The sequence below is a fragment of the Prionailurus viverrinus genome, chromosome A2 (genome assembly GCF_022837055.1).
Source record: "Prionailurus viverrinus isolate Anna chromosome A2, UM_Priviv_1.0, whole genome shotgun sequence".
NCBI classification, from domain to species: Eukaryota; Metazoa; Chordata; class Mammalia; order Carnivora; family Felidae; genus Prionailurus; species Prionailurus viverrinus.
Window position 1 is genome coordinate 95,096,774 of NC_062562.1, and position 14,903 is coordinate 95,111,676.

The 14,903-nt window shown below is 39.3% G+C and overlaps 1 protein-coding gene across 9 annotated transcripts in view; it reads left to right on the forward strand.

The window, feature by feature from the left end:
* Positions 1-14,903, forward strand: part of CDK14 (cyclin dependent kinase 14) — a 704,495-nt gene that overhangs the window by 569,136 nt on the left and 120,456 nt on the right. The window contains exon 18 of one of the 9 annotated variants that reach the window (XM_047830960.1): positions 2,244-3,258. The exons of the other annotated variants lie outside the window; for them this stretch is intronic. The gene's annotated coding sequence lies outside the window, so the exon portion shown is untranslated. Of the gene's footprint in view, positions 1-2,243; positions 3,259-14,903 lie in introns of those variants that run through there. 9 annotated transcript variants of the gene reach the window in all.

Sequence of the window (14,903 nt, forward strand, 5' to 3'; positions counted from 1 at the left end):
CTGGTGGAGAGCAGAAGGAAATCTGAAGGGGCCTTTCTCAAAGCCTTGGTCTCAGCCTTGAGGTTGTTCTAGTAAAGTTATGTTCTTGAGGGTTGTTTGCACACTATTGTCCGTTTGAAGATCTTCTAAACCCGAAGGGCTCAAAGTATCCCCCTTTGCCAGCACAAAAGAAGGGAATTTGTGTGGTAAAAATGACTCGTGTTGCAAACTGAACCCAAGCCCCCTTTGTTCTTGTACAAAATACTCTGAAGCTCCAAGGATGTCTTTCGAGCCACACTGAGTGAGTCATACCGTAAAAGTGTTTGCAGGCTAGAAAACAAGGTAAAACCAACCCATACTTGTGTCTTTCTTTGCCAGCTCAAAGAACTCCTTAACATAATCCCCCAAAAAAAGATGGTTCAGAAAAGCATGGCAGACAAAAAAAAAGACAAGTTTTGATTGCCATGAATCATTTTTTTGCCCCACTTCCTCACAGAATTTTCTGAGACTGAAGTGTTTAAATCTAAAGTTGAGGCATATTATTTGGACTACCAAGCAGAAAGTTTTCTCACCACCTGACAAACCTTATCTTTTACTCAGCAGCATGAGCTTATGATTGTGGTGTGTGTCCAATCGTCAAAACTATGCCTTCTTTTATAAACTGTGATGGACTTATACAGTCCGTATATACAATGGTCTGATCTTAAGCGTTAAGTTTTTCTAATAGTCCACATGTTCATAGTGAGGAGTGTGTATTTGCAATGCCTGTTTATGTGATAAATCAGCATGATATTTATGGGTCAGAAATCAAGACTTGTTTCAATTGCGCTAGTTGGTTTGAGCCTAAGTGCTCATAATCCTTACAGTTAAGGAAAATATGTACTAAAACACAGAATCTAAGCTTAAAAAAACAGCAATGTACTTGTTTATAAGGATAATGTGGTCAGTTGTGAGTGCCTTTTAAATTTATCTTACATATATATAGGTGTATATATGTGTATACACATATATATGTGTGTATGTATGTATGTGTGTATACATATATATGTATATATATGTGTGTGTATGTATACATATATATGTGTGTGTGTGTATATATATGTATATATCTCCACATATAGAATTCAAAACATACAAACTAAACATGGCTTGTTAGCTGACTAAGCAGGATATACAATAAAACTTGACCTTGGAGGTTAGGGGAAAACTATGTATTAATATACAGCAACTAATTTAGCCTGAGACTTTTTTTATTAAAAATATTACTTTATCAATTTTTTTTATTGTTGTTGACACTTCTGCTGGATTTTGACTCCTTTGGAGAAGGAAGACCCTATACAAATTCAAAATTAAAAAAAGCAATGAAAAATCTGTTTGAGGGTCTACAACACAAGGAAATGTTCGTTTAAGTTTCAAAATAAAGGCAAAACCTGTAACATGTACAAACAAAAAGAAAGCTTACTTTGAAATTAGCATGAGCCAGCTTCTGAGAGAAAAGTTATGCCCTCTTCATTGATAAAGTTATTAAGAAAGCTTTTATCAGGATAATCATCTGTTCGGGTTTTCACTGATGTTATAATGCCAGTGAGTGTGGATTACAGGTGAGGTTGGATGTTAAGACATTGGCAATGGCCAGATTAGAGCGTTCTGAAGTTATAGATGAGTGGATAAAACAGTGCTTGCTACTTTCCTAAGTACGTTATTTTTTGTTATTGTTGAGATCCTTCTCTCCGAACTAAGTAAACTCTGCTTTGCTGAAAGTGGTGCATTTCTTTCTCCTGCTTTGCATTTTTCCCTGTGAGAAGCGTGTCTGAATTGCAGGGGGGGGGGGGGGGAACCTGAATATACCTCTTTGTTGCTGAGCTTGTCAAGCACAGCGCTGTGTTCTCTTTCCCACCAGGAAGGTCAGGCCGCTGGGGGCCAATCTGTTTTCTGAAATGAACCCTACTGTCTGTCCCTGGTGTCTGACAGATTGAAACAGTTGTCTGTGTTACCACACTTTCAATACTTTTTAAATGCTTCATTTTCTGGGAAAAGCGTAATATATGTAGGCTACAGTGGAAAGATAAAAAGTTTTTAAAAGGGCTGGACTTTGGTATTAATATTTATCTACAAGACAAATTTAATTAACTTCCTAAGAACATATTTACAGATTAGGAAGTTAACTGTGCACACACACACACACACACATGCAAGATAAGCCTTTACTTATGAGTTATACTTCTAAAGACTTATACTGAGGGTTCTTTTTTTTTCTTTTTCAGTTGGAGTAATAAAATTATGAAGTATGGAACTGTTTCAATAGTAGAACTGTAGAAGTAAGAGTCTTTTGTTCACTTAGATTTCAGTTTCATGTATTTTGATCAGAGGTATGTATAAAGCCTGAAGAAATTTGTACTGTGCTGAGCCTCACTTCAATACTCTCCAGATAATTGAGCTAATTAAATCTTTACCAACATTAACACAACTGCAGCATTCCTTGGACAGTGGATAATTATTGCACGAACATGGCAAGCTTAAATTAAACAGACGAAAATAGAGTTCTGTGGAATGGGTATTGAGTTTATTCTTTATTCATCTTTTGATAAGGTTTAATTAAAACTGCCTCTCTCCATTGTGGTGAGAATGAATGTGCTTGTTTTCTTAGTGAAAAGCAAATTATTCACTTCAGCCATGGTTCAATAATCAAAGCGTTTGCAAAGTTTTGGGTTATAGTGTAGCTGTGGGGATATAATTGCTGCAATTCTGTATGAGGGCTTTATCTTTTTTTATTACTTTCTCTTATTTATTTTTGTAGAAAGAAATTTATAAAAGCCCATTTTGTGATTTGGTGTGGAAGTACGTATGTCTGAAGCCTTCCTTGTTATAAGTTTACCATGTCTAGATGGTTGTTTTTTTTTTTAAGTGTATTTCCTGCAACCTCTTGCTAAAATGAAAAACGAAAAAGGACACACATTTAAATAAATAGTATTTGAAATGGATCTTTCAAGTTAGTGAAGAAAGTTCAGTCAAACCTTTGAATTCTGTGGCTCCCACTGTATTGGCCTAGTCAGTCAACAATCCTAAGGGTGGAAAAGGAGTAGATGTTGGGAATTCTTTCCACAAATACATGTTTGCATTCTCTTTCACTGTTTTCAAATCCACCAGAAATATCTTCTGTGTTGTTCTTCTAAAGGGATGGGTTTTTTTCTTGTGTTGGTGATGATTTTGTAGCATTAATAGATTTTATGTATATTAATGACAACTTATTTTCAAACTGTCATGACTGTGCTGTGATTTCTTTTCCTCTCTACTTCTTTTAAAAATAAAATGGTAAATTACAAGATATCAGATGTTTTATAGAATCAAGGACAAAAATAAAAGTGAGCCTTGACTGGGAAGCCTGGGTGGCTCAGTCGGTTAAGCGTCCAACTTCAGCTCAGGTCATGGTCTCATGGTTTGTGGGTTCAAGCCCTGTGTCGGGCTCTGTACTGACAGCTCAGAGCCTGGAGCCTGCTTTGGATTCTGTGTCTCCCTCCCTGTCTGCCCTTCTCCTGCTCATGCTCTGTCTCTGGGTCAAAAATAAAATAAACATTAAAAATGAATTTAAAAAAAAAAAACTGAGCCTTGGCCATAAACTGGAAGCAGAGACTCAAACACAGACTCGCTGTCTCTCCTCCTTTTTCTTGTTGCCTAGCTTCTGACTTTCCCTGCTTTTCTGGTCCGTGTGGTGGAAATCTCTGTGGCCTTGTCCCATGATGTGTCATGAGAAAAAAGACCAGCCATCACTGTAGGTCAGCATTCCCAACTCCCTACAGAGGGAATCTGCCCTTCTTGGATCAAGTGAATTAGCCCTGCATCCCAAAGTTAGTACCTCCGCTTGCCACTTCTTACTGCACTTTTTCCCCATTGGCTCCTCAGAGACGGGAAATGCATACAAGAGCAAAAATTTCTAATCTATAGAATTATTTCTAAGGTTGTCATTGAATGCAGTGTTTTTCAACTCCCTTAACGTGCAGAGACAGCATCTAGTGGACTTGAAATCGTGTTTCTTAAATGGAAGAGATGAGATCAGAAAGAAGCATGTCAGATGACACAGGTAGTGATAAGAGTATTGTGTCATGGAAGTTTTGTCTCAGCTGTGTGTGTGTTCAGATGCACCTGTACGAGTCACTTAATAAAATGTGTTTTTGCAGTGAGTTGTGGCCCAAACAAGTTTGAAAGCCAGTGGCTGCTCCTCTGATCCCCTTCAAGGTTTTTCTTGGGAGGCAGAGGGGGAAGGGGGTTGACACTGGGCAGGACTCCAAGTCCATCACTCTCTCCATCAAAGTAGCTGCACTTTAATCTGCTGCATTCGTTATGTTTTTCTCCTAAGATATCTTTTAAACAAAGGATGCAGTGGCCAAAAGTTTGAATAAATGATTTCCCAGGTCCCTTCTTGGGATTTTTTAGAGCTAAGTACAGTAGCTGCCAGGGCCAGATCAGGCATTATTTTGCTTTTCTGTTCTAGGGAGGACTTGGGAAATCATCCAGCCTTCAGTTGCTTGGGTTGGTTTTTTTCTTTTTTCATTTTTTTTTTCTTTCTAAAGCTGAAATGCAGTTTCCCTACTTAATCCCATAGAAAACTCTGAGACTTAGCATATAACCAGGACAACACTAAATCAGAATGGATTTTAAACAGTCTTACAGTCTAAAAAGGGGAAAGCAACGAGTCCTTCTCCCTGCACGTTTCCTGTCTGATTCATTAGGGAGGGACCAAAGGCAGAAGTGAGCATTGGTGACATGAGTGAGAAGGAGTCAGGCAGCCTTGCATGCCCAAAAAAGGTCCTTGGAGAACTGAGTGTTGAGGGGAGAGCCAGTCTCTTTAATAGAAATAAATAATAAGAAAACAAATGGACTTCCCTAAAAGTGCATTTTATTTGACTTCCTTTGGAGAGTTAGAATAAGTTTAGCAGGCACTTTTTCTACCTTTGACATGATTGACACACAGTGTCCTGAAAGCTGGGATCTAAGGTTGCACTCTGGTGTTTAATTATGAGTTCTGTTTTGCCCATATGCAAAAATATGTGAAACAATTATGGGCTTCCTTTCTTTTAACCTTATGTTAGTGGACATTTTATCAGTCATTCATTGCATTAATCTTAATATCAGCCTGTTAGAGGGTGCCTGGGTGGCTCAGTTGGTTAAGCGTCCGACTTCTGCTCAGGTCATGATCTCACACTTTGTGAGTTCGAACCCCGCATCAGGCTCTGTGCTGAGCTCCTCTGAGCTCCTGAAGCCTGCTTCAGATTCTATGTCTCATTCTCTCTCTGCCCCTCCCCACACTTGTGCTCTGTCTCTCAAAAATAAATTAAAATGTAAAAAAAAAATTTTTAATAAAAAAAAATATCAGCCTGTTAGCAGCAGACTTCACTCGGTACAGGCAGCTCTTGTGACTCAGGGAAGCCGTGTAGAGTAGGGCTTAGTAGGGTCTTTGCCTTGGACCAGCAGCCTGGGCCTTGAGGCTTTACTGCACTACTCACCAGCTCTGTGACCTGAGCTAAGTCTTAACCTACTAAGCCTCAGTTTTTCCCATCTGTCAATCAGGACTAAGAATAGTGCCTATTTTATCAGGGACTTGAGATCAAATGGGATGATAAATGTCAAGCATTTAGCACAGTGGCTTGCTTGATTTGTAACAAGTGTTCCATAGCTTTCATGAATCCCAAATTCCATGAAGTCTGTGATAAAACAAAACACATATTTACTTGAACTCTTCTATGATAATTATTTTTTGTCTTTCCATTTCTTTTACTAAAACAAAACAAAAATCTAGAAATCCTTACAATGCAACATATTTCTTGGCACAAATCCTACATGATCATGACAAAAGGAAGAACAAATCAGGGTTCAGTTTGGTATGATAGTTTTAATGTGGATGAAGAAAGGGGATTAGTGGAAATTGGGAAGAGATATTCAAGAGACTCTTTTTTGGTATCAGCAGAAGACGAAAGTAGAAGGGAACGTGTTGCATGCAGAGGATGGCAGGAATTTACTTGAGTGAAGCAAAGAACTCAAAGTGGAAACAGTCTTTAAGGACAATTATTTAAGTTTCATGACCCTCAATAAGGGGTTGTTCAAAATCATTCCAAAGAAATCATTAATGTCGGGGCACCTGTGTGGTTCAGTCAGTTGAGTTCCGACTTTGGCTCAGGTCATGATCTAGAGGTCCGTGGGTTCAATCCCCATATCAGGGCTCTGTGCTGACAGCTAGGAGCCTGGAGCCTGCTTCAGATTCTGTGTCTCCCTTTCTCTCTGCCCTCTCCAGCTCTTGCTCTGTTTCTGTCTCGCTCTCTCAAAAATAAACATTAAAAAAAAAATCATTAATGTGATGTAGTCATGTGGTTGGAGTTGGAGGAGATAGATGAGAAAAATTAGAATTACCTCCCACATTGTGAGACTAGAGCATTGACCACGTGGTACCTTCCCTGGTGGCCTGGAAAAACTCTGGAGGGACAGGCAGTAGGTGGGGAGAGTGAGACCACATCTGGGCATGGAAAGTAAAAGTGTGCTTCAGTTTAGGTTGGCGTCTCATTTGAAAGTGGGCAATTAAAAGTGGAATCAGAGATTTGGGTGTCTGCAGCAAGATGGTGCTCTGATGAGGTCAACATAAAGGTTCAAAAACGGGATCACTGTTACTGCACTCTGGGTAAAGACAACAGAGAGAGAGGTCAGAAAAACCAGAAATAAGTTGTAGGTGTGTCCCAGTCGCAATCTTCTCCAGACCTCTTTTCTGTGCAGAGTTCCACACTGCAAGTTGTTTGTCTTTCTCTGATTTTCCAAAACACCATGGGGGCTGTAACGTGAAAGCCTTTAGTAGACAGCGGCCATACACGTATTTGCTTAAAACAGTGTGTTTAAATGTTTAAAATTAAGATCCAGTGATTAAAACTACATGGATTTTACATAAAAATCCATTTTTTTCTGTGTCTCATTAAAAAGAAAAGGAAGATTGAGCCACTCCAGGCATTCTCTAACTGCAGTGAATAGCTGGGGCTGAGCAGCACCTTCTTTAGAAGAGGCCGTGCTCTGAAGTTTGCCACAACCTCTGCCGCTGCAGCCTGTCCTTCTGCCAATGAGGCTAGGAAGCACGTGATTCTTACCCTCGCCTTTTTCCTATTGTTCTTCTTACAGTAGAAGTAAAAGACAAGTGAAACATTACTTATAACCATGTTTCTGTCCTAATGGCCAAAATTTAAAATTAGCCAGAGGGGCTTTTTGTTGAAGAAAAATTGGTGAGAGCATATTTCTTTATATAAATTAATGTAGGGGCACCTGGGTGGCTCAGTTGGTTAAGCGTCCAGCTTTTGACTTCAGCTCAGGTCATAGTCTCATGGTTCGTGAGTTTGAGCCCCACATCAGGCACTGTGCTGGCAGTGCAGAGCCTGCTTGGGATTCTCTCTCCCTCTCTCTCTACCCCTCCCCTACTTGTGTGCTTTGTTTCTCTCTCTCTAAAAATAAATAAATATACTTTTTTTAAAAAGCCATAAAAAATTTAATGTAGCATGCTTCACTCACAAAGGTTACCTCCTTGGCCCTTATTGGGCCTGTCTTAGAATCTTTTCTGTGTGATAATTAGTCAGATTTATTTTACCATTATATGTGCTTATCTTCCATTTCCAAGGGGACCATAAAGCTTTTTTGAGGTAAGGTTGATATATTCCATAGCATTTAGCAGAGTGTTGTACACAGGGTGAAATATTTGCATTTAGTTGCTGGGGAACCAGGAGCAAACTGAAAAGCATACAACAAGTTTCCAGGGAAGAAAGATATTCATGGAAATAAATGGCCCAGATGAATGAGAACCAGAAGACAATTCGCAAACATTTATTAAATGCTAACAAATCACATATAGATGTGTGAGCTATATAATGACACGGTTATGTTTGCTCAGGCTGCCATAACAAAATACCACAGAATGGGTGGGTTTAAACACCAGGCACTTATTTCTCACTGTTCTGGAAGCATAGAAAGTCCAAGAGTAAGGTTCTGGCATATTTGGTTCCTGGTGAGAGAACTCTCTTCCTGGCTTATAGGAGTCCACCTTCACACTGTGTCCTCACATGGCGGAGAAAGCAAGAGGGAGAGCTCTGGTCTCTCTTCCTCTCCTGTAAGGACACTACTGTCATCATGGGGCCCCACCCTCATGAACTCATCTCACCTAATTACCTCCCAAAGGCCCCAACCCCAAATGCCATCACATTGGAGGTTAGGACTTCTATATATGAATTTTGAGTAACATAAACCATTCAATCTATGACAGTGGTTCCTTATTGTCAAGTGGCTTAAGTGCATTAAATGACATAAGATATAGATGACTACTAACTAGCTCAAGGTAAAGTACAAAAAGTATAATTATACAAATGTAAATTCAGGGCAAGGAAAACAGCAGGGACAGACCTCACTGAGTCAGGGAATGCTTCATGGAGAAGATATTATGTGAGCTAAGGCTTGAAGACTAGGTAGGATAGTTATAGTCAGAAGCAGGCTTCCAGAGAGGGGGATTTAAAGGCACAGAGAACCTAAAAAGTCCAGGTTATGTATGAAGTCGCAAGAAATGTAATGGCCTCAACAACATGCGTGAATGGGTGCATGGGTACCTGGAGAAAGGCAGGAAAGAAAATCTGATCAGAGTATTCATTGTATTGTCTGAACAAGCATGTGCTACTCGTTTCCTGATCCTTTCTCTTTGCCTTTTATTTCTAGAAAGCTTTGCTATGCACGATAAAACATGGTACTCAGGTTTATAATAGTAATAGTGACAGCCTTTGACTTACTGAGCACTCACTGCGTGCCAGGCATCAATGGTGGACACTTTACACAAATACTCTCACTTAGTCCTCACAACTGCCTTGTGACTTAGGTGTTCTCATGCCCAGTTTACAGAGGGGGAAACATACATGAGCCATTCATTCATATCCCCCACATCCCCCAGCTGAGTGGTACAGTTGCATTCATAGCCCAGATCAGCAAGGTGCTAGAAATGTGAAATAATAGCATGCTATCCTTGTACTCAACACTGGTCTTATTCTGACTTCTAACAAGTCTGCTTTACTTGAGATGTTTCAATCATAATCCGTCTAAGCCTATGCAATTATTTAGTTGCTAATGTCTAGAGGAACATTGACTACCTCTGGAGATAAAATTAGAGACGCGAGAGCTACAGTTGCCCCCAAAACCCTGTCCAAATTGAGTTAATTAATCTGTAACTCGAAAACCCTAAAGGCCCTATTTAAATACAATTTCACTGTTAGTGAGAAGCTCTAGAAACCTTGATTAAAACTGAATGCAGTCAGAAATAAAAAGTGTAAATCTGTCTTTAGTCTAAATTTCTCAACAAGAAAATTTGCCGTAAGTTCCATATTGTTTCAGTTAGCTCTTAAAATACATATCACAGTTATTAGTAAAATGATAGTAATGTTCTATATAAATCTCATGAAGGCCCAATTGATCTGAAAACATCTAGGATTTCTATGTAAGCACTTGTGGGTTTGGGGGAGTTGTGTGTTATTTTTTTAAGTTTACGTATTATTTGTAATTTGTGTAAGCTCTATACCCAATGTGGGGCTCAAACTCAGTGACCCCAGGATCAAGAGTCACATCATAACACTTGTTTTTTTAAACATATACTTAAGATACTATTACATGGGCCAAATTCAAATGGTATTAGCATTTCATAAATACTTCTTTCACAATAAAAATCTTGTAGGTGCAGAATTCATGTGCAGCCTTTGTCTCTGACCAGTTTTCATGGATTCCAGCAGCTTGTTCTTATTTATGTCAGTGTAAGGGAAAAGTGAACACAGATCATCCAGAAGCCATTTAGTTTGAGGATGCATTGTTTGAACCGCAGCTGTGCTATCATAATAATTTGGGGCACAGTAAAATTAGTCTGTACCTCTTAAAATACTAGTCATTTTGGAGCAGGGATTCCAGAATGTCCTGATGCCTGGAGCAAGTCCACAAAAGGGATCATCCACTGACAGATATTTGAGGGCTTTTAAAAAATGTGTAGCAAAAGCAAACAAAGTGAAGAATCAAAGTAAGAAAGCAAGGAAGAGACGATTGTAGCAAAAGCATAAGCTGTTCCTCACTTTTCACTTCTAGGCCAAATCCTTACTGTTTGGTCCATTCCAGAGACATCGTGGCAGGGAAGAGAGAAAGGAGACTCTGGCAGACCTTCCTCCCTCCCTACGAAGAGATTTAAACCTTGAGATAGTGTTACTCTCTTTTCGTTTTCACCTTTTTTGTTCTTAACTAGTTGCTGAAGTGTGCGTGAGGAAAGCCATAAGGTATTTGTTGTTCAGAGATCAAGTACTGTTAAAAACAAAAAGAAATGGTTCTCAGTGTTCCTAAGAAAAACACTAACCAAATGAGACAGAAGGAGGGGTGATCTATTCTCTTCAGTGGTTTAAGATTTCCTGTTGATGTGGATAACCAATATATGCAAAGGCCTGTTCTGATTGAGCAATCTCAGTACCATCCTCATAGTGCCTTATTTCTTTAGACATACCTTTTTAGAGGGCTGAAATTTAAATTAATAAACCAGTCAGGGCTACATGCCGACATGACTTGAAAGTTAACTGGAATTTATTGATCTGCAGCCTACAAGCTGTTCTATGCTGCGCTGCACATAAGAAACCAGTCTTTAAAGTCGCCAAAAAAATTTTTTTAATTACCTCAAAAAAGATATTTTGCATGTTCAGACAGTACTGTTGTTTGACTGGAACCTTCTCCCCTCTACTCCTCCTGCTCCCAAATTGGGTCATTAGTGACTAAGGTTGATAACAGTAATCCTGATGCAACATTCACAATCCATGCTCAATTTTCTGCATTAAATCAAGAGAATGGAAGCCATGGCTCTTCCAGGCCTGCCACTCTTCCTCTTTCTGTGGAAGGGAGAGGAGGGGAAGTTCAAAAGCTGGGGGTGCAACTAGAAGCTCCTCATTTGCTTTGTTAACCTGTTAAGAATCTAGCCTCCCAAATATCTCAAACTTCTTAAGCGTATTTCACATTTTCCCTGGATGCTTTCTCTTGAAGAGCCACCTATTGTGTAAATCTAAGCACATCCTATCGGGTGTCCTAAAAGAGCCTTTTAAACTTCAAAGGGGGTTTACCTGGCTACTCTTCAGACAGTGAGCATAGTGGATACCACCCCCCTTACTATTCAAACAGTGAGCATAGGGGATACCACCCCCGCCTGCCCCCTGTAAATCCTCTGTGACTATAAACTTTTCCAGTCACTCCTCTCAACTTGTGTTTTTTCCTTGCTGAACAATTTTTCTATCTCTGTCTGCCTCCATTGTTCTTTCATTACACACACACACACACACACACACACACACACACCAATGAGATTTTTTTCCCTCCATTTTTAAAAATAATACTTAGAATATTTTATTTCCTCAGTTTCACCAGACTTTTCTAATTAGATGTCTTGTAGGACATAGTCATCAAACTTGTCCATGTTGGGTGGGAGCAGTTATGCCACTTTGGTGCGTTGATAAGAGCATCATCTGCTTGTCACCCTCCACCCCACCTCCAGCAGCTCTTCTCTCTCCTCTTGTCTCTTTCCTCTCTCTCTCTCTCTCTCTCTCTCTCTCTCTCTCTCTCTCTCTCTCTCACACACACACACACACACACACACACACACACACAATCTTCCCATGGTTTTATCACACGAAAGAGGCAGATACGTCATGCAGATCTACCTTCCCTCCTTCATTCCTTTTCTTTTTTCTTTTTTTTCTTTTCTCTTTGCTTTTCTTCTCTTTTCTTTCTTTCCTTCCTTCTTTCTTTCAGTGTGCTTCTCTCTCCAAGATAACTTTTAATATTAAAAAGAAAATCCAGCTAATGCTGTCTGTCAGTCACATATAACACTTCTCTGATGAAAAAGGTTGGTTCTTCTCATTATTTCCCATCTTAAATCAACTCCTCTCTCCATGAGAAAACACTTTCCCAATACCATGTTCACTCCGTTTTTATAAACCATCTTTGATGTGGAACCTTGTCAAAGGGCTTTAAAAGTTTAAATAAATGATGTGCCCTGCTTATTTACCTTCTCAAATAACTCACAGTGACTGAAGAGACATTCCCTCTCTCTATATATAAGCCACATTGCTTTTCTCCTAACAGATTATGTTTGCATATATGGTAAATATCTTCCACCATATCCTAGATTGTACTAATTTGCTATCAATGAAGTCAGATTATGAGTCCCAGGATCAAAATCAAACTCTTTTTTTCCCATAAAAATCTGGATAGGTGCATAAATAATCCAAAATAACAACCAACTCTGAAATTATTTCTCTTTTGGTATGATAATACTTCATAGCTTTTATTCCTTCTAAGCTATGTTTAGAATTCTGTTTAACTTTAAAAGGAGCATGTTTAACATTAAAATCAGCATCAGGGAGTCAGTCAAGAAGTGAAAAGGGACCTGGGGTTTAAAGTTTGTTATCTCCATATCTCTTTGAATACCTTTCTATCTACAAATAGAACAAATATGTACACACATGTACAAATATGATCAGTAACAATCCCTGGATTCTGAATAACATGTGAATAATAAAATTAAGCTGTATGATACAAAATAAGAACTCATTTTAAAAGAATTTTCAAATCAGATAATGATGTGCACATAATTACATTTTACTGAGATAGGAGTTCTCCATTTCCAGCGCCTTTAATAAAATAGGATGGTAACTCGTCTGGCGGGTATGAAGTTTGTCAGGTAATAATTAGTTTTGGTGCCCTATCAGTATGCCCCTGTTCTGGATGTTTAGGCTACAAAGTCAAGTAAGTCTTAGTGCCCAACCTTAGGGATACTGCAGTCTTCTAGGGAAGACAAGATCAATCAGTGAGCCTTGCCCGATAATGAGAACTGCAGTCAGTTATGCCCGGGAGTGCAACAGACCATGGCCAGGAGGACGGTAGGACCATGGAAGAGGGATGGGTAGACAGTGCTGCTGGCAGGACTCCTTGCTTAGAGGTATTATTTTATGTTTTCCATTCCCTTCATATAAATACAAGTCAACAAATGTTCATCCAGTCGTTACTATTTGCCAGGCATTGTGCAGACAAGATATAGCTGCTATCCATAAGGGGCCTGTAGACTAACAGCAAAAGTTGTTGAAATTTTCTGTAAAAGCAACCATAACACACTATATGTGAAACTTTACAATTAGGAAGCCTGGGCCCTGTAGTAAAGGCCTAATGATTTTTGAGTGCTCTGGATGGACCAGTAGTCCTAGCTTGTTTTTAATAATAATATTTATTCAACACTCTGATTTCTGCCATAAAACAGTTTTGCCCTCCAGAAAAAGAACCATTTTGGGAAATGTGAGCCAAAGGGCCATTTCAGGATATGGAGTGAACAGCTCTCCAACTAAGAAAGTAGTAATAGATAGGAGATGTCATTTAAGTGGGATAAAATGCTGAAAAGAACTTTATGTCAAAATATTCCTTCCCTCTTCTTCACCCCTCTTCTGAACATTTGGGAGCTTCTTCAAGAAAAAAGTTAGTACCACTTTCAGCACATGGCACAGCCTCTTTCTTTGCATTCTGTCCTTTCTGACTTTCCTCCCCTCCTCTCCACCTTCCCTGCATCCTCTGTCCCCTGTTGAAGGCTCACACAGGATTCCAAGCATGGAGAGCTGCTGACTACTGCAAATGACATCTAATAGTTCTTAGTGGTTCAGGCTTTCTCAGTTAGCATGTAGCTAATGCATGAAATGTTAATACTTCTTAAAAAGAACATATGTTACAATCTCAGTGCCTTGTCAAACACGCTCTAATCTGTTAGCAATTTAGACCTGACAAAAGCTTGTTTCTTTGCCGCCTATCTGTCTCCATAGTTTTCCCCATTCTGTGTCCTGGGCGAGTTCAAAGCCTGATGACGACATTAAATAGCACATGCCTTGGTTTTGTTAGCCAGCTCTAAACTGTTTTATATGAATGCACTAACTAATTTCACTATATGGAATTAAGTATGCTGTTTGGGTGTGTTTCCATCCCCCTCTTTTTATTCCGCTCCATTTTCTCCCCCTCTCTTTATTGACCCGATACATCCAGATCCATAATGGCAGGAAGAATTGATTGACTCAGAGAGTAGGGGATTGCAGTGTAGTGATTTCACGCTCAGTTGTTGGCTAACAAGGCACCATAGTTTTTATTTAGTGAGGCCCAGTGGCAGGAGATGAAGAATTGTGTAGGGTCCAGCTGCCAAGGTTACAGAGCAGGCAGCTTAACGGGCTTCGGGGTTCCAAGCGTGAGGGGAATTGTCTCTTCCCAGCAGGTAAGGGACAGATCTAGATAGCGTCTATTGTGTTCAAGATGCTGAGTGGCCTGGCCAATTCATAAATCTAAAAAATTACAACATCCTCTAGTTGGGATTGTGCACTTTACCCGTTTAATGCCATAGATGTAAGACCTCCTGCCTGCTACTTGTTTACGAGGAGAACCTTTGTGTTTAAAGCATTTCCTTAAATACAATTCCCCTTTCTAAATTTCCCTTTAAATCAAAATATATTAGATCAACTTACTAATTATGTATTTAGGTGAAATGTAGTCAATCTATTTATTTTTGCTGCTCTATCCTACAGGAATGTAATATATTTACATTCTTTTTCAGACAGTGATTTTTTTTTTACATGTTGATCTAAAATACTAGAAAAGCTTAATGTTTAGGTACTAGGTGTTTGTGTGTGTCTGTGTGTGTGTATGTGTGTGTGTGTGTGTGTGTGTGTGTGTGTTTTAATTTTTGGTAAGTGAAATGGCCTAGTGAATTTGGCTTTTCCTCCATCCATGAAAAGTAGTTTACTAAGTCAGTAAAGGTTTCTGAAGGGGAACATCAAGGACAGTATTTATCCTATTTAAAAACCTGTTTTCAAGCATGTTGAAACCAC